A 20,585-nucleotide genomic window follows, 5' to 3' on the forward strand; every position below is an offset into this window, starting at 1 on the left:
GCAAAAATCCCAGAACCACACGGGGGGGGGCCTAGTGAATGACCTACAGAGAGCTGGGACCACAGTAACAAAGGTGACACAATGCGCTGTCAGGGACTCAAATCCTGCACTCCGTGTCCCCCTGCTGAAGAAAGTACACGCCCAGGCCCGTCTGCGGTTCGCTAGAGAGCATTTGGATGATCCAGAAGAGGACTGGGAGAATGTGTTATGGTCAGATGAAACCAAAATAGAACTTTTTGGTAGAAACACAGGTTCTCATGTTTGGAGGAAAAAGACTACTGAATTGCACCATACCCACTGTGAAGCATGGGGGTGGAAACATCATGCTTTGGGGCTATTTTTCTGCAAAGGGACCAGGACGACTGATCTGCGTAAAGGAAAGAATGAACGGGGCCATGTATCGTGAGATTTTGAGTGAAAATCTCCTTCCGTCAGCAAGGGCATTGAAGATGAGACGTGGCTGGGTCTTTCAGCATGACAATGATCCCAAACACACAGCCAGGGCAACAAAGGAGTGGCTTAATAAGAAGCATTTCAAGGTCCTGGAGTGGCCTCGCCAGTCTCCAGGTCTCAACCCATTAGAAAATCTGCGGAGGGAGTTAAAAGTCCGTGTTGCCCAACGACAGCCCCAAAACATCACTGCTCTAGAGGAGATCTGCATGGAGGAATGGGCCAAAATACCAGCAACAGTGTGTGAAAAGCTTGTGAAGAGTTACAGAAAACGTTTGGCCTCTGTTATTGCCAACAATGAGTACATAACAAAGTATTGAGATGAACTTTTGGTATTGACCAAATACTTATTTTCCACCATGATTTGCAAATAAATTCTTTAAAAATCAAACAATGTGATTTTCTGTTTTTTTTCCACATTCTGTCTCTCATGGTTGCGGTTTAACCATGTTGACAATTACAGGCCTCTCTAATATTTTCAAGTGGGAGAACTTGCACAATTAGTGGTTGACTAAATACTTATTTGCCCCACTGTACATGTTTTTTTCCACTTCATTGCGCATTTTTGGGCTGGTGCGACTTATACTCAGGTGCGACTTATGGTCCGAAAAATACAGTACTCAGACGAGATCCTCCAGTGGTTAATCGAGACCACAACTTTTGGATTGGGGAACGACGACTTTACCACTGAACCACGCCACCCATTATTATTCACTATTCTTTTCTATTTGTGTGTGTTTAGGCATTTCAATAAAGTGTTTGTACTATTCAATTTTTTTATGCCAATTTTTACACCTTTACTGCAAATGAATATCGGCTCCAAAAACGGTTATCGGTCCCTCTGACTACTATTAATTGGTATCGGTCCTGAAAAATCCAATTCAGTCCATCTTATGTATGCATATATATATATGGTGGAAAACACTCAGGTGACTTGAAGTTCCATTCTGAGAGCCCCAATTTGGCCAAATTTCAAAATTGTCCTATATCCATGTGTGATACATCACTGGAAAGCGTAAATCTCAATTTTCTGGGGGAAGAAAAAATTTCAACATGAGGGCATTTTTTAAGAAAAAAAAAAAATTAACAGCAAACCCTAACTGGGAGGTGAGAGCACACGAGAGCATAATTAAAGACACTGTGATTTTAACGAAATATTATCGCGTACTTACTTCATTTTGATCCCAAACCTTAATGTAGCATTTATCACCGAGTGTTAAGACAGCTGTGAATGGCCACTGCCGGATTTTTGGGGGATTTTATGTGTGAAACATGGTAATATAACAAGGGTCGCGATGCAGAAATCGCAGACATCAAGGAGTGGTTGAGATTTTCATTTTCATATATTTACCCTTTTAAACTTTTTTTTCTTCAATTTTTCTTTGTTTGAATGGATCATCTATCATCTAAAATATTGGGGAAAATGCGTCAGTATGTATATATACTGTATATATAAATATAGAGAGATCTGAGTCAATATTCAAAGAACCTGAAAGTTCATTGACTGGTCAGTTTTATTTAAAACTGCAGAATGAAGGGAAAAAAAAACAATAAAATTGACTGCTTAACTCATTCACTCCCAGTCATTTTCAGCGGAGCAAGGCCCTTCGCTCCCGGCCGTTTTACTGGATTTTGACTGATTTTACAAGACCCACAGAAAATTCTTTTCTATTGTTATGTAACCATGGAACCCACCAAAAGAAAGATTAGGCTCTTTTCTTTCAGCAGAAAAAAAAAGTTAGTTCATATCTATTTTCATTCTTTAGGAAATCAGGAAATCAGCATTAGAAAATACCTTTCTCCTCCAATTTCTGATTAAAAAAAAAAACTGAGAAATTTCAAACACAACTTTGACTATAACACAGCTGCGTATATTTTGCTTTTGTGACATCCCAAACATCTGAATATTGTTTTCCTTCTACAAAATAACATAAACAACAAGACAAATAGAGCTTTTGATCGCAAAGTAACAATTTATTTACACATAACTGAACTATTGAACTGTTGAACTATTTGCGCACATAATAACGGGGAAGGCTTTCAGCAATGAGGTGGCTCCCAGTAATCTGATGAGTCCGGATCAAGATCGGTCTCACTTTATTCATCATCTTCATCATATTCATCGTTGGTTTCAACCTCGGGCTCAGGGGTAACGCAACGTGAGCATTGCAGTTTCGGTGCAACAGAACGTAGAGATGCCTCTTGTCAAAAAAACCCGTAAAAGACGAATAAATACGTTTTTGGGACACTGAAACAATTAAAAAATCGAACGTATTTGTACGTTTTTGGGAGCAAATGAGTTAAGAAGCTTAACAAGCTCAAAAACTCCAAAACTTGGCTTAATGGCGGACTGCAAGCAACTATCAGGTGCATACCACCACCTATGTACAAGAGTGTGATGGGTTTTTAATGGTCAATACCTTGTTCACCTGCATAATCTTGCTTGTACTCGTGTTGCTGCCTCTAGTGCTCAGTTACAGTGTAGTTGCACGGGGCTTATCGAAAAGTAGCGTGTAACACAGGTGACAATTTGAAAAGTAATGAAAAGTAGATACCTGCTGTAAAATGTAGTGAAGTAAAAGTAAAAAGTACCATTTCATATAAGTACTCGAGTTAAGTACAGATACACAAAAATGTACTTGAGTATTCTACCACTGACCAACAGTCACTGTCAAAGGCAAAGACCATTAACAATTTTTTCTCTAGCGAGTAAAAAGTTTAAAAATGTATTATTGTAGGAAGATACGTTATTGTCCAAGTCGGGCTTGTTACATGTTCCACTGTGACGTATCTGGAATAAAAGTTCACCCTCCGTCCCCTCCATGGAAGACACTCCCCTCCTGACCGATTGAAAAGAGGCATGGGGGCAATGAGGAAATGGGCCGTGCTTAGCCACACTACATGCTAGCTGTGCTTAGACAATCACTGAATAGACTCATCACCGCTGTCGGGCCCTAGGGAGCCAGTGATCTGCCTGCGGGCTCTATGAAAAGCGGGGGCCCCGCAGAGATGCAGTGAGCCCAAATGGAGGCCGGTGCAAGAACGTGTGTGTCCTTAGGCTACCCGACCACGTCCTACTTCCTATGCGCCATTGTATGGAGAGTCTGTCCGTCATTGTTTGCTCGTCAATAACAAGATCACCCAGAGTGAGACTGCAGACTTGTACTAAAGCTATTGTTATGTGCACGTTCCCACTACAACTCAATAGAACGTTTTACTAAAATAATCCATGTTAATATACGTGTGTTCATACAGATTTTTTTGTTTTGTTTTGTGAGATCGGAACCCTATTGTTAGGGAAAGAAAAGGGTCTTAGAGTCCTGACTCTGTAAACTAAAGGTCTCAAACTCAGTTTTTCAGGGGGCCACGTCAAATATTCCACAAAATGTTCTCAAATACAGTATTAAAAAAAAAAAAATACAAATCGTCCTCTCTTCTCTTCTTAATGAATAACTGTTGAGAACAGAACGGTTTTTCAGATCACACAGAAGATTGGTGACCTGTTTCACCTCTCTCAGCTATTTTGCATCAGCATCTCTAGTTGAGAAGTGATGTTTTATCTTATCTTCAACTTAATGTTGACTATAATAATGTTGAGTTGTTCAACCGTTTATCACCACCATTAACTCATTTGCTCCCAAAAACGTATAAATACGTTCTATTTTCAATTGCTTCAGTGTCCCAAAAACGTATTTATACGTCTTTTGCATTTTTATTATTTTTTTACAAGAGGCCTCTATAGGTTCCAATTAGGGTTGTTCCGATCATGTTTTTTTGCTCCTGATCCGATCCCGATCGTTTTAGTTTGAGTATCTGCCGATCCCGATATTTCCCGATCCAATTGCTTTTTTTTTTTGTGCTCCCGATTCAATTCCAATCATTCCCGATAATTTTTCCCGATCATATACATTTTGGCAATGCATTAAGAAAAAAATGAATAAAACTCGGACGAATATATACATTCAACATACAGTACATAAGTACTGTATTTGTTTATTGTGACAATAAATCCTCAAGATGGCATTTACATTATTAACATTCGGTCTGTGAGAGGGATCCACAGATAGAAAGACTTGTAATTCTTAAAGGATAAATGTGACTTTGTATATTGTGACTAAGTATTGCCATCTCGTGTATTTGTTGAGCTTTCAGTAAATGATACTGTAGCCATGCCCAAATGCGTGATGGGAAGTGCAACCATGACTGTGCATAGTGCTACCAATTGATATATCTTCTCTGCGTTGGGAAATAACCTAGGGTGTTAAGAAAAAGATCAATTACTACCTGTCCTTGCTTCCCCACATTGCTTCCCACGATATTTCTAATTGTAGGGAGAGGGATTGTAAGGCTTTAACCACTTAAAAAAAGGCTCCAAAGGCTGCCAAAATTCACTCTACTCATTTTGCGCTGCTTTTTAGCTCTCTATATAGGTAAAACGGTGCCATTACAGATTGAGCGCGACAATGCGTAAGTGGGTCGTGCAGCGCATGCATTAATTGCGTTAAATATTTAAACGTGATACATTTTTTAAAAAATTAATTATCGTCGTCATCGGGATAAATTTGATAACCCTACCTTAAGCCTAAACTAAAGACTCTGGATGAGTGTAACATATGTCTGTCTGTAACGTTAAATACAATTAGAAAACTATTTATTAAAAAAAAAAATATATATATATATATATATATATATATAAAAAAATGCATGTCCGATATTTTTTTGCCGATTCCGATACTTTGAAAATGACGTGATCAGACCCGATCGGCAGTTCCGATCTATCTAAGATACAATGCACAAAGCTCAAAACCCATTTTAAAGCAATAAAACTGGCCACTGGAGGTCAGTAGCGTATTTGGTAAGAACTCATCTCAGGCCAAGAAAGGATGTGAAGAAAAATAGTCAGGAATTGAAAGTTGGAAGGATTTTGTGAAGACACGTGAGAATTTGAGAAAAATGTGGAGAACGATCAGAAAAAAAAGGCAAACGACATTGGAGGAGTGTTTTTAAAAGAAAACAAAACCATCGTCAAATAAGGATTAAAAAAAAAAAATCTATCTTGATGAGACAGACGGTGACGTCCACAACAGTGTCAGGTTCCACACGCGTTCTGCGGAGCTCATGTTGCGTTACTCCTTAGCCCGAGGTTGAAACCAACGATGAAGATGATGAAAAAAGTGAGATCGATCCTGATCCGGACTCATCAGAGGGAGCCGCCTCATCTAACCGGGAGCAGCCGAGAGCCTTCCCCGTTGTTATGTGCGCAAATAGTTCAACCAGTCAATAATTTAGTTATGTGTAAATAAATCGTTACTTTGCGATTGAAAGCCCTATTTGTCTTGTTGTTTGTTATTTTGTAAAACTAAAACATTATTCAGATGTTTGGGATGTCACATAAGCGAAAATAGCTGTGTTAAAATCAAAGTTATGTTTGAAATTTATGCTTTCACAAAAAGTTCAATTTCTCTTGTTTTTTCATCAGAAAATGGAAAATTGCTCAAACTAAGCTATTTTCTAATGCTGATTTCTAAAGAATGGAAAAAGATATGAACTAACTTTTTTCTGCTGAAAGAAGAGAGTCTAATCTTTCTTTTGGTGGGTTCCATGTTTTTATAGCAATAGAACAGAATTTTCTGTGGACCTTGCAAAATCAGTTCATATCCAATAAAACCGCCGGGAGCGAAGGGCCTTGCTCCGGTGAAAATGGCTGAGAGTGAATGAGTTAAACTACTTCTCCCAATACCTGAGCAGCCATGATATCCCGCCTCTGTCACCTCCCGTCTCTTTCCACAGCATCCTTTTCTCTCAGCAAGGTGACTCATTCGTGAGTAAAGCTCATTAAAGTTTTTTATTTTAAAGCCCGAATAGTCTTTCAGTAAAATGGCCTTTAACACAACGTACCTCACAGTATCTTATTTTTTACTTGATCTTATCAATATAACGTATAACACATGTTTTTGGACAGTTTTTTTGTATTTAGGGGTACTCAAAGGGTTATTTCCGGTTTACGTGGAAATTTGGGTTGCGTTGCCAGCCTAGAAACGGAACTTATTCGTAACCTGAGTACTACCTGTAATCACAAAAATATTTTAATTAAAATTTATATATATTTGATTTCACTTTCTAATTAATAACTATGATGGAGTGACGACATGATATGATCAGACACTTTTAATTTTATTTAACCTCATATTTGTGTTTTACAGATAGGCGAACTCGTTTTATGCTTTAATTGATTTGATGTTTAAGTTTGCCTCGCTGTAGTTTTGGGTTGAACAAATTGCAGATAAGGGGCTACTCGGGGGGGGGTGGGGGGGGCAACAATAAACCCACCTTGGAGGATGTTCAGTTAAAAACAAAACAAAACTTCACTTTCAGTTGATGGGAAACAGTCTCCATGAGCAGCGGTATCAAAAATTTGAAAGTCGTTCCAAAATAAAATCCCGATTATTATTTTTTTTAAATATAAGTCTAATAAAACTTAAAATGGCTAGAAAATTCTCAGATGTTACGCTAGATGCAGAGATGCATAACCAAATGCAGAGATAATCACCTACATTTTTAGGATCAATAGCAATATTTAACATATATTTTTTTGCCCTAAAGAAAATTGAAAAATAAAATAAAATTTTTCATTTTTTTTAATTTAGTGCAATTTTGACGTAAGTTTTCAACAGCTAATATTTCACTCAATTTTCACATCAGAAATGTAATACTTGAGGAAAGCATTCAGAATCATCTCAATTTTACTCAACAAAAGCAAAATTCGCATTTCTCTATATATAATCACAATTTTTATAGGTTCAAATCCTATGCCACTATTGCCTCAGCACGTCTTGCCGGCTACCTGGCCCTCGTCATTTTTAGGTTGAAATGTTACACAAAATACATAAAAGCTGATTTTTTTTTTGTATGGTCGCAGAAATGTCTAAATTACTACTTTTTTGCCCAAAAACGAGCAGTTGGTCGAAAATTACCTGATTATTTGAATGTAAAGTCATTCTGTATCGATACGAAATCCAATGTTGCATCCGTCACAAAACAGCTTTTTAAGTTAAAAATTTTTGTAAGTAAATGCGTAAATCCCGGAATTTCTATAGATATGAACGTAAACAATGTAGATTCATGGTTAAAAGCAAAAAAAATGGGCAGTTATCATTCATTTTACGCAAATATATCAAGCTAACGTTACGCTAATTTTTCGGCATTCAATTTTTTTTCACAACGTTTCAAAATGCATGCATAGTGCTATTTTATATAATGATTACCTTGAATCCTTGACCAAATCACTCTTAATACACTCATGCCTGCTCGTATGCACTAATACTTTCGCCCTGTTTCCACCTAAATTTGGCGTTAGAAAGCAGTGTGTGTTTGAGTTTCTCACAGTGAAAGCTTCCATGACGCTCTGCCTGGCCGGCCGTCTATGGGAAGCAGTGGCGCAAGGTCTGTAAGTGCTGTCTCGTCAACTGATAGTCAAGACTATGAAGAAAAAATAGAAAAATAATGATAGTGGTAATGGATTTTGATCTGCTTTGATTACTTTATTTGGCCAATACCTAATCATCAATTTTATTTTACGATTTCCACTCATATTTAATCTATTTGAATGAAAAAAATTAATGATTAGTTGATTTTAATACATTTAATGAATTGCCTTCATGATAAAATTTTGATTAGTATTTTTTAGGGCTGTCAAAATTATCGCGTAAACGGGCGGTAATTAATGTTTTAAATTAATCACGTTAAAATATTTGATGCAATTAATGCACATGTCCCGCTCAGACAGTATTCTGCCTTTTGGTAAGTTTTACAGCAAGGCTTTTTGTGCTGTCTAACAGCTTTGCGACATGGTTTATTGTTTTCTTGCCAGTTCAATATGGCTGCACGACATCTCGGGCTGACGCCTACGTTGTAATGTTGTGCTTATATGATCCTTGGACAAGATTTGTCCGTAAGTATGGTTGTTGTAAAGAATGTGCATATTATGTTAGTAAGCGAAATGTTATATTTTTTGTATGAGACGCTTTTTGTTTATGTTTAGTGAACCTGTATAGCGTGCTAAGCTAACGTTGTTGCTAATGCAATGCTTGTGTACTTTTTTGTAGTTTTACGACGGTCTAAAGAGGACAATGGTTTGCGGGCATTTTATTAATAAATCAGATGAAAAAGGAAGAAGTATGATTATTAAGGCGTCGTTCACTAGCTGTCTAGCTTTGGAAAAAGTAGACGCTTCGGAGTGAGGACAGCATAGACAGATTTAAATGACAGTAGAGTGAAATGCCCACTACAGTCCTTATGTACCGTATGTTGAATGTATATATACATCTTGTGTCTTATCTTTCCATTCCAACAATTTATTTTACAGAATATATATATAATTTACAGAAAAATATGGCATATTTTATAGATGGTTTGAATTGCAATTAATTGCGATTAATTACGATTAATTAATTTTTAAGCTGTAATTAACCCGATTAAAAATTTTAATCGTTTGACAGCCTTAGTATTTTTACTTTTTCATAAAATCCCTATGATTTTAGCATTTAATTTGAATTTTTTATTTAAATAGTTGATTTGTTTTGGGGGTTCCGTGCAGTGATCCGTCACAAACAAAAGGCATTAACCGACTAAGTATTACACATCGAACAATGTTTCACGACGGAAAAGGTATGACCCTTTATGAGGTTTTGAAGCACCATGTTTTTTTTTTTGTTTTTTTTTAATTGCATTGCAATCCAACTTGTTGACTGACTGATGACAGAAGTGCAATAACGCCTCTGGGTTAATAAAACTTCTGCTGTGTAACAAAATATGTAGGGCTGTCAAAAATATTGCGTTAACGGGCGGTGATTAATTTTTGTAATTAATCACGTTAAAATATTTGACGCAATTAACGCACATGCCCCGCTCAAACAGATTAAAATGACAGTACAGTATAATGTCCGCTTGTTACTTGTTTTTTGGTTTTTGGCGCCCTCTGCTGGCGCTTGGGTTCAACTGATTTTATGGGTTTTTACCATGAGTGAGCATTTTTTGATTGAAAATTTTACAAATTCTAATAAAACGAAAACATTAAGAGGGGTTTTAATATAAAATTTCTATAACTTGTACCAACATTTATCTTTTAAGAACTAAAAGTCTTTCCATCCATGGATCGCTTTAAGAGAATGTTAATAATGTTAATGCCATCTTGTTGATTTATTGTTATAATAAACAAATACAATACCTATGTACCGTATGTTGAGTGTATATATTCGTCTTGTGGCATATCTTTCCATTCCAACAATAATTTACAGAAAAATATGGCATATTTTATAGATGGTTTGAAATGCTATTAATTACGATTAATGAATTTTTAAGCTGTAATTAACTCGATTAAAAAATTTAATCGTTTGACAGCCCTAAAAATACGACATTTCACCAGTCCAAAGTTAAACCCAAGTTGCCATTCATCGGTACTCTTTGTCCAGGCCTTTTTCTTTTATTGAAACTTCTCTCTGAGCAATTCACTTAAATCGTCCCTTTCTGTTCTTTCTCTCTTGTTCCCTTCTATATCCCCTTGCAGGATGTCTCGCTTCTTCTTGTAATGCAGTAAAGTTCAGCTAGAAACCTTTCCTTTCCGTTTGTAACACCACTTAATTCCCACCCCATGACAGCCAAGGTGGGTCCAGAGGGGGTCTTGGGAGTGACAGAAGGAGGGGGAATAACATAGATAGCATCTCCGCCAGTGTGATAATGGCTCAGATTGCAGACATATGGTTGCTGAGATCTAGTAGACGCTCCTCACCACTGTGTAAAAGCCACCTCCTGCCAAGATAATGCAATGGAACACTACTTAATACCAGTGCTTCCTGCAGATTTAGCAGAGTTTCACAGTACCGTACGACACAGGGCCTTTATTTTCCTTGGCCTCCTAAAACGAATTCCTTCAAACCTTTGATTTTTTTCGGGGGGAAGTAAAGAAGAATTCTGATCACAGACAATTAAGCAAACATTTAATAAAAGCATTTAAAAAAAAAAAAAATCAAATCTTCAAATACAATAAAAATCATCTTCAGACAAAACTTAGGAAATGGACCTATCTACAAAAACTGCCATAGTATTCAAAAAGATAGTCGCTTCCGAGTCACGTTTGCTGCTCCCGCCTCTTTCCCCTGATTGGATTGCTATCAGAAGGTGACCAATCTATATAAACCGCAGTAAGAAATATAAAAAAAAATATAAGGCTGCTGATAGGACCGTGGTTGTTCTAGTCACACTCATAACACTTTTTTCGTGACCATAATTAGCTAACAACTTGTTATGGGAGATTCCGTCACATGTTCACATCGTGTGACATTTTATGTGTCAAAAAATTCAAAATGGTGCTCTAAAAACAAAGATGAGAGGAAGGAGGGCAGGTGGCTTGAGATGTGTTGGTTGTTGCGTCGTTTTCTTTTTGTTCTGTAAAGCCACATCAAGCCTGCATCATAGTAGTGTCTGCTTCTGTCCCTCGTGATGTGCCGCTGCAAAATTACTGACTACAGACCCTGACAAAAGTCTTGTCGCTTATCCATTTTTTACAAACAATTGCAAATAACTAGGGCTGTCAAACGATTAAAATTGTTAATCGAGTTAATTACAGCTTAAAAATGAATTAATCGTAATTAATCTTAATTAATCGCAATTCAAACCATCTATAAAATATGCCATATTTTTCTGTAAATTATTGTTGGAATGGAAAGATAAGACACAAGACGGATATATACATTCAACATACGGTACATAAGTACTGTATTTGTTTATTATAACAACAAATCAACAAGATGGCATTAACATTATTAACATTCTGTTAAAGCGATCCATGGATAGAAAGACTTGTAGTTATTAAAAGATAAATGTTAGTACAAGTTCTAGAGATTTTATATTAAAACCCCTCTTAATGTTTTTGTTTTAATAAAATTTGTGAAATTTTCAATCAAAAAATGAACTAGTAGCCCGCCATTGTTGATATCAGTAATTACACAATGCTCATGGGTGCTTAAGCCCATAAAATCAGTTGCACCCAAGCGCCAGCAGAGGGTGACAAAACTCCAAAAAACACAAGTAACAAGTTGGCATTGCACTTTGCTGTCATTTTAATCTGTTTGAGCGGGGCATGTGCCTTAATTGCGTCAAATATTTTAACGTGATTAATTTAAAAAATTAATTACCGCCCGTTAACGCGATAATTTTGACAGCCCTACTCATAACCTGACTTTTAATTATTCAATATGTTTCAGAAATGGCTCATATGAAAGCTAAGATGCTCCCAAATGATGCTTAATGTACAAAAATATATTTGTTTCACTGAAAAAAGATTTATCATTTAATGAAGACATAAAGATCAAATTTTGGCAAAACAAAAGTTTTGTCGCCTACAGAAAGTAGTCTGAAAATTAAACAAAAAATGTACTTAAAAAAAAAAAAAATCTTACATAACATAAGCGAATTAAGTAGTGGTGCTGTGATATCCAAATTTACCGGTAATATTTTGTATAACTTCCATGGGCTTCGGCAAGGATTCATACAATTTATTGATGAAGTCATCAGGAACATCAAAGAAAGCAGTCTCGCATGCCTCCCAGAGTTCATCAACATTCTTGGGTTTCGTCTTCCATGCTTCCTCTTTCATCCTACCCATGTCTGGTGAATGGGCTGGCCAGTCCAGGAGGATCTTGATCTTCTTTGCCTTGAGGAACTTTGAGGTAGAGATTGAAGTATGCGATGGAGCACCATCCTGCTTCAGAATTTGTCCCTTTTTATGGTTAGGAATGTAAGAGGCAGCTAAGATTTGTTGATATTTCACCCTGCAGATCTCTCAGGGTGCAGACAATTAAAAAAATGTGTTGTATTTGCCAAGGCCCACAGCCTGTCAAAAGGATGGGCGCTGGAAAAGTGGCAAAAGGTGGATTTTTCAGATAAATCTTCCATTGAATTACACCACAGTCGCCTCAAATGTTGCAGAAGACCTACTGCAGCCCGCATGGATCCGAGATTCACACAGAAAACAGTGAAGTTTGGTGGTGGCAAAATCATGGTCTGGGGTTACATCCAGTATGAGGGTGTGCGAGAGATCTGCAGGGTGGAAGGCAACATAAATAGTCTGAAATATCAACAGATCTTGGCTGCCTCTTACATTCCTAACCATAAAAAGGGACAAATTCTGCAGCAGGATGGTGCTCCATCGCATACTTCAATCTCTACCTCAAAGTTCCTCAAGGCAAAGAAGATCAAGATCCTCCAGGACTGGCCAGTCCAGTCACCAGACATGAACATAACTGAGTATGTCTGGGGTAGGATGAAAGAGGAAGCATGGAAGACGAAACCCAAGAATGTTGATGAACTTGCCAAAATTTGACCTTTATGTCTTCATTAAATGATAAATCTTTTTTCAGTGAAACAAATATATTTTTGTACATTCAATATAATTTGGGAGGGGTTTAGCTTTCATATGAGCCATTTCTGTAACCAATTGAATAACTAAAAGTCAGGTTATTAGCAATTGTTTCTATAAAATGGATAAGCAACAAGACTTTTGTCAGGGACTGTATTTTTAGTACACGTCAACTAAAACTAGACGAAATTAGTCTTTAGTTTTCTTCAACAAAAACTAGACAAAGACAAACACATTTTGACAACTAAAATACAGTATGACCAAGACTAATAGGTCTTATCGTCCAAAAGACGAAAATTAAAATGGCTGCCAAAACCAACTCTGGTACACCCTAAACTGGTTGCCAGGCAGTCACAGGTATTGCTAATATTTGCACTAGAAAAGCGTTACAGATCCAGTTGTATTAGTAATTTTTTGAACGTTTTCCCTTTTTTGTACAGCAGGAATTAATATAGCTCAAATAGCTGTATAATATTGTAGTGTACAGTAGATTAACACATTTTTCAGTGTCTCATTACTGTCGTTGAATTGGATCTTAATAACAATGGCTACATTATGTAATTTATAAGAAGCCAGCAACAGATTGAACAGATAAGGTAAATATAAAGAGTATGTGTATGGTTTTTTTTAAGTTTCTTTACACCAATGTTTGAGTATTAGTGTTTGTGCCGTCCTACCGTACATTTAATAGCTGCGATCCTAAGCGGTGTCATTATATTTGTTTAAACATTACTTTTTCCATTATCGCAGGTCTAAGATTTGCATACCCTTTCGCATAAAGGTCATTTATACTAGGTGTTTTCTTTCCCTTTAAGGCAGAATAAGCTGACAGTGTGTGGGGTGACATTGCTGCGAGGTTAGCGCTCCAAAACGGAGTGCTAAAAATCATTTCAGCTCCGATAAAGCTCCGAAACGCCCTGGGATGTGTAGCCCCCTCTCGTATGTCTCTCTGGTGAAACGCCAGTGCACTGACAGCCTTGAGGCGAACCCCCCACCCTTACAACTCCTTGCAAAACTCCTTACGCATAAATGTGAATAGAACATACACACACATCACGCCAAGACTGAAGATGTGCTGCTTGACTAAAGAGTGAGTGAACCCCCAGGTCTCATTTCCTTCCCAAATGAAAATACTGCCACACTTGCACCAGTCACAGCCACAATATTTTATACTGTAGATGCAACAAAAAACATCATGTTAACACAGATTTCTTAGTGTCCAGTGGGTAAAGTGCAAGGGCGTAGGTTTGGTCTCAATATTGGTAGGGATGATATAACGGCATAACCTGCATGTACACTTTTTGCTGGGTTGGGACATACCGGTAATAAGACCAAACAGACTGGGTGAGCGGCGGTCAGGGCTACATTTCTCACCAATAAGAACCTAATTAATGGATAGGCTAAATCAGTGCTTCTCAATTATTTTCTGTTACGCCCCCCCAAGGAAGATGTAAATGTTTCGCGCCCCCCCCCCAACTCTCTGCCGCCACTGTAAATAGTATCATTCGTCTATATTACTATTATAAGTACGCCTCAGCCTAACATTGAGTCCTTCTTTTTCTATTAAAGAAAAAAAGTAACATAGATCAACTTATAATAAAGTATAACTTTTTTAACATTGTGTTGCTTGTAACAGAAAAGACTTAACGCGCATCAATTTGCCTGAAGTTAAAGAAAAAAAAAAAGTCACATCCAAACTGTAAAAATACACTCAAGGTACATTTTTGACCATTTGACACTGAAAAATAAAATGTAATAAAATCAGTAAATAATAACAAATTCAAATTGATTAGAAACATTTACTCTTCAGGACAACATGCCAAAAAATTTGACCGAAAAAAAAACAAAACTGAATAGAAGGGGGGGAAAAAGTCTTTGGACAGAAGGAAAGTTTTTATTTTCGCTGATTCACCACAGTGCTCACTGGTTTACTGATATAACACTGACAAAGCGGGACGATTGTGACAATTGGCAATATTCGGCACATTTTCGCTGAAAAACAATCAAGCGACTTATCAATGAGATTGAGGTCTAATGTCTTTAAGTGGCGTCTTAACTGATTTGGCTTCTCCGCTATAATCATTTTTAGACTCAGTAAACAGTGGTCTTTCCTCATTTCCCACTCTATTAAAAGTCAAAGGCAAACGGCCCGAAAAAAGCGCATTCTCGGCGGCCGAGGGAGAACCGTAGGTGAGGGCGGTGGTCGTGACGATCCCAAGCCGAAGACGGCACTTCTCGGCCTGACACGTGAGAACCGAAGAAGACAGTGGGTCGCTGCGTGAGTCCAGCTCTGCATGAGTCTCTTCCGTGTGCTCTTGCTTACTTCAAAAATACTGCACGCACTTTGAAAATGAGAGCGCCACTGCCACCCACGGAGTGGATGTGCAAGTACACTTTATTCTAGTACGGCAAAAAAAAAAAAAAGCATGTTCCCCGAGGTCATTCGCGCCCCCCCTGGCATCGCTCTGCGCCCCCCTGGGGGGGCGCGCCCCACCATTTGAGAGGTACTGGGCTAAATGATTAATGCAAAATAAATTTGTATTGATTTATAGTACTTTCACACTGCAATTTCACATAACATCTTAATCTGATTTTTTCTTAAATCTAGTCGAATAATTTTCTTCATCTTGTTTTGAGTTTTAAAGGTGAGTTAACAGATTAATGTGTCAGATTCTTCCAAATACTTTGAGTAAATATACCATATTTTCTTATTAAGCCCAAAAATCTAAAAGTCGGTCATTTTTTACCTAAATCTAGAAAAAAATGCCTTCAAATAATGTTCTGAACAATATCTATTCTTCACCTAAGAAAAGTTTTTTTTTTTTTTGTTTTTTTTTTTTTTAGATATAGAAGCTTTTTGCTTAAAATAGGTCTGTCTTATTTTCAGCTAGGTATTTTTCTTATTTCAAGAAATCTGAGTAAAATTTACTTGAAGCACTGGAAGATAATTTCACTTATTTCTCGTAGATTTACACTGAAAACAAGGGAATTTAAGTTTGTCTTTTTTTTAAGGAGATGGGTTTTTGCAGTGCATAAATGGGCGTAGGTTTGGTCGCAATATTGGTAGAGACGATATAATAGCATAACCTCCATGTACACTTTTTGCTTGAGACGGGACATTAATAAGACCAGGCAGATTGGGTGAACTGTGGTCAGGGCTACACATCTTACCAATGTGAACCAAATCAATTGACTGGCTAAATTATTAATGCAACATAAATCAATACAAATTCATTTAACTTCCACACTGCAAATTTATAATGTCTTAATTTGATAATTTTTCTCAAATCTAGTCGAATAATTTTCTCCATTTTGTTCTAAGTGTTAAAGGCTGGTTAACAGATTAATGCATCAGATTCTTCCACTTACTTTAAGTAAATATTACTATACTACAGTATTTGTTCTTGTTAGGGCCATATAACTACAAGTTGGTCATTTTTCACCTAAATTAAGAAAAAAATGCTTTCAAATAATGTTTTGAACAATATCTATTCTTGAATTAAGAACATTTCTGACAAGTTTTTAAAGCTTATTTTCAGCTAGGTATTTTTCTTATTTTAAGAAATCTAAGTGAGTAATATTTACTTGAAGCACTAGCAGATAATTTCACTTATTTCCAGTAGATTTAAACTGAAGCACTAGCAGATAAGTTCACTTATTTCCAGTAGATTTAAACTGAAAACAAGGGAAGTTTTTATTTTATTTTATTTTCATTTTTTTGATTGGGGGGGGGGGGGGTGCATATGTATTGGTTTTGGTGATACACCGTTTGATTAAACCTTTGTTTTTAAAAACTACTAAAGAAACATTTGAAAAACTTCCAGAATAAGTGTGGATTTTATAAGCAAATTTAAATTGCAATATTTAAACGCAGAGGTGGGTAGAGAAGCCAAAAATTTTACTCAAGTAAGAGTACCGTTACGTTAAGTAAAAGTATGTCATCCAAAAAATGTACTCAATTACAAATAAAAAAGTATACAGTGAAAAGAATACTCAAGTAAGAGTAACATTTTGAGTAACTGCTTTTTTTTTTAAACAATGGTATATGAATTGTTTTTATAATGATACGGGACAATAACACATTACATAACCGCATTAAGCCAAAGAAATACCAAAAAAAAAAAAACCAAAAAAAACATTGAATTCCAATGAGAGAAAAAAAAAAACATAAATGAGGCATTATTCGTCCAAAGAGCATGAGTTCCCTCTGGTGGAGAAAACAGTTCCTAATTTTAATAAAGAAGAGTTCCTTCATTATCAGCCTACTATTTAGAAATCAAAATGAGCATATATCCGGTTTTCCTTGTCAATTAGTGCCAAATAAAAACTGGGATAGAGGTAAAAATCCGCACTTTCGAGTCATGTTGAGAACAGCGCTCAATATCAAATACTTCATTTTTTACGGCGCTAAAGACCACATGATTGAGGAGGCTGGCGTGAAGCTAGAACGGCAAGCTTGCGTCTGATTGGTATAATGGAGTCATGTGATTATTTTGGGGACATCTCATTGGTGAAATCGGTAGAGCTACTTGCTACTTCTAAAGCTGTTACAGCTACTCGGCATCGCTGGCAAAAACAAAAATCTAATTAATCTAATAATCTCTTGTTTATTTAGCACCTTTCCTTTAGATAACTTTGAGAGTCCAACTGAATGTTAAAGAGTGCTTATTCACCACCACAAAAGCTTCGGGAGCAAAATAGTATCAGGGTAAAAAATTTCACAGAACACCGCCTGTGAACACATGTGTGAATGTAGGGGTGGGGGTCAAGTCATCAGCCAATCAAATTTGCATTTGAGTGGGGAAAATGGAGTAGCACATGAAGAGGGGTCAATGTAAGTCTGAACATATTCAAAGTACAGTAATTCACTTCAAAATGGTAGCGTTAATTCTATCCTTACAACATGGGAAGACAATTTAAATTACCTATGTAATTGAAGTCATTATATAATGCAAATAAGGCTGCATACAAGTTGGTGGGGACAATTTAAGCTTCCTGAAAAGGTGGTAGTGACATGTCCCTACCGTCCCTATGCAAACCTACGCCCTTGAGTGCATATGTATAGGTTCAGGTGATACACCATTCGATTCAAACCTTAGTAGTTTTTGAAAAACAAAAGAAACATTTTGAAAACTTCCATAATAAATGTCTGGATTTTATCAGCAAATTTAAATTGCAATATTAGAACACAAATTTGTGTATTAAAAAAGAAATACAAAATTTTTAATCGTCTCTTCACTATCCAGGAATGCAAAAAAACAAAACAAAAACATTAATACCACTCAAAATTGTTTGTCTAAATAAATTCAATTAAAAAAAAAAAAAAAAAAAACGTCTTAGTCAGGGAATAACAAAAATAAAAATGGAGCCTTTAAGTCTGCAAATAATGAAAATAATTCACTTAATAATGGTAGGGTCAATTCTATCGTTACAACATATGGGAGGTCAATCTAAATGACCTATATAAGTGAACACATTATATAATGCAAATAAGGTTGCTTAAAAGTTGGTGGGGACAATTTGAGCATCCTGAAAAGTTGGTAGTGTTTTGTCCCTACCGTCCCTATGCAAACCTACGCCCTTGGTAAAGTGTATAGTCAGTTTGTATTGAGCCAGGTGGCGTATTGAGCAACCGGATTCAATAGAAGGAACTGCAGGTTTTTGGTATTCCGTGATGTTCTAGTCCGTCTATTTAATGTTCTAATTGCTCTAACTTTCTCGCCATCCAAGAGAGCTGAGTGCAGGTGACACCCTGTCATTTGACACACGCACCATTCTCCAAGTGGGGCGACAGAAACATCAGCATTATGCGAGCGTGTGGAATTTAATCTCAGCTTGTCAACGCCAAACCACGAGCGAGGCTGTCGTCTGCCCGCCAAAGCACAATGCTGATATGTCTATTAGCCTCGTGTGTGTTTCTCCTGCATGTCAGCCCCATTTATTCCTTTCTAGTTCATACTTCATTTCAGTAAGACTCACTCGTTTTCGCTGTTGTCATGGCTGCACAACGGGCAAAGTGCAGAGAACGCAATGATGACTTTGAGCATTGCTTGAATAACTTGAATGAAATATTTGTAGTGTTAGCACTAGAGGCGTGCGAAATTTCTGATTCTTAGATTATTCGCGATTCGGCCGTGAAAGATTCGAGAACGATTCACAAACATTCAAATTCCGATAATTCATTAATACCAGGTAAAGCGGAACGATTCAATTGTGAAGATTGCTCCGCAACCATATGAATGGAACACTGTCGCTCCGATGACGTCAGCAGTCTCACACGTCACTTTGGGCATGCTCAGTCGATGCTATTAAACATTGAAAACAGCAGGATATTCGGCACATATTCCCACAAAAAACTGCTTAATATACTTCTAGACTAAATTCAGATTCAAATCGAAACTAGATTCAGCCATGTTAGACGAGTTAAGTTCACTGTTGCCACTAGAGGGCAGTATCCACCCAAATCAATAAAACTTTCAAAACAAATCATTATCACCTCCCTCTAATAAGACGAATCCTCGAAGCAGCATTATTTGATTCGAAGCTTTTTTCTAATTGAATTACTCATCGCAGCATTACGGAGCCCATAAATGGACATCCACAGAAATAAAATAAATTTAAGCAATCTGGTGCGCACCAGAAACTATCTGGTAAACATTAGCATGATATAGCATTGAAGCTAGCGGACTTTTTCTATACAAGCTAGCCAATTGTTGCATTGTTGCAATCGGCTAACTTGCATAGCAAAAGTCAGCTAGCTTCAATGCTAAATCATGCTAATGTTAACAACAATGGCGTACCACAAGCAACACGTCACTTCTGCTCATTAATATTCATGATGTTAGCTCCTAAGTTGCTAAGGGGTGGGACACGCTATCGTTTGTCCCCTATAGGGAATGGGACGTACTACGTCATTGTTTGGACCCGCCTCCATGCTGGCAATATAATTCACTTCCGGGCAGGCAGAGTCAATGCGGATTGTAACGTGTGGTAGTGCTAAGCTAACTCTTTCGGTGTTTTAGAAAGAAAATATGGGTGCTTATTGTTGCGTTACCGGGTGCAACAGCGTCTCCTACGACAAAAAAAGGGTCTAGGAAAAATGGACTCACTTTTCACCGTTTTCCTGCATGGAGGGACCAAATATCAGATCACGAAGGTACGACGGATGGCTGGATTGCAGCGGTTCGTCGGAAAAGCATTTCTTATGATCATATTTCTGCTGGAATGAGAGTGTATTCCCCTCATCTCTACTCTTGTAAGTTGAACGATTTATCCGTTTTGGTTTCAATACGTTTTTTGTTTTTGTTTTTTTCTTTACTGTTGTGTAAATCTGCCTCGGTAGCAATGCTAAACTACTCCTCCTCATCACCTACCTGTTGTGTTACTAGGAAAACCTGCATATGAAATGCTGACAACACATCCCGATTGGTCACCATATCTCTTCTTGGGTTATTCTGAGGTCAAGCGCACCACATCGGAGCGTTATGAGAGGTTGGAAAGGCGAAGAGTGCACGCTGAAACTTCAGTTTGCTCTGCTCTTACAAACACGATCCCAAGTGTTATGAAAAGTCAATAAAATATGAATACCAAAACATGACTTGAACAACTTCTTGACAAACTGTAACTGCTTGTTGTTTACTTCAGGTCTTCATAATAAACAGGTGTAATAATTACAAAGTCAGGTGACTTAATTTTGTTATTCTATTTGGAATATGCATTG

General features: G+C 37.1%; 1 protein-coding gene across 2 annotated transcripts in view; it reads left to right on the forward strand.

Moving 5' to 3' along the window:
• camkmt (calmodulin-lysine N-methyltransferase) overlaps positions 1 to 20,585 on the forward strand; it is a 323,839-nt gene that overhangs the window by 157,824 nt on the left and 145,430 nt on the right. The gene's annotated exons all lie outside the window — the stretch shown is intronic.

The sequence above is a fragment of the Corythoichthys intestinalis genome, chromosome 10 (genome assembly GCF_030265065.1).
Source record: "Corythoichthys intestinalis isolate RoL2023-P3 chromosome 10, ASM3026506v1, whole genome shotgun sequence".
Lineage (NCBI taxonomy): Eukaryota > Metazoa > Chordata > Actinopteri > Syngnathiformes > Syngnathidae > Corythoichthys > Corythoichthys intestinalis.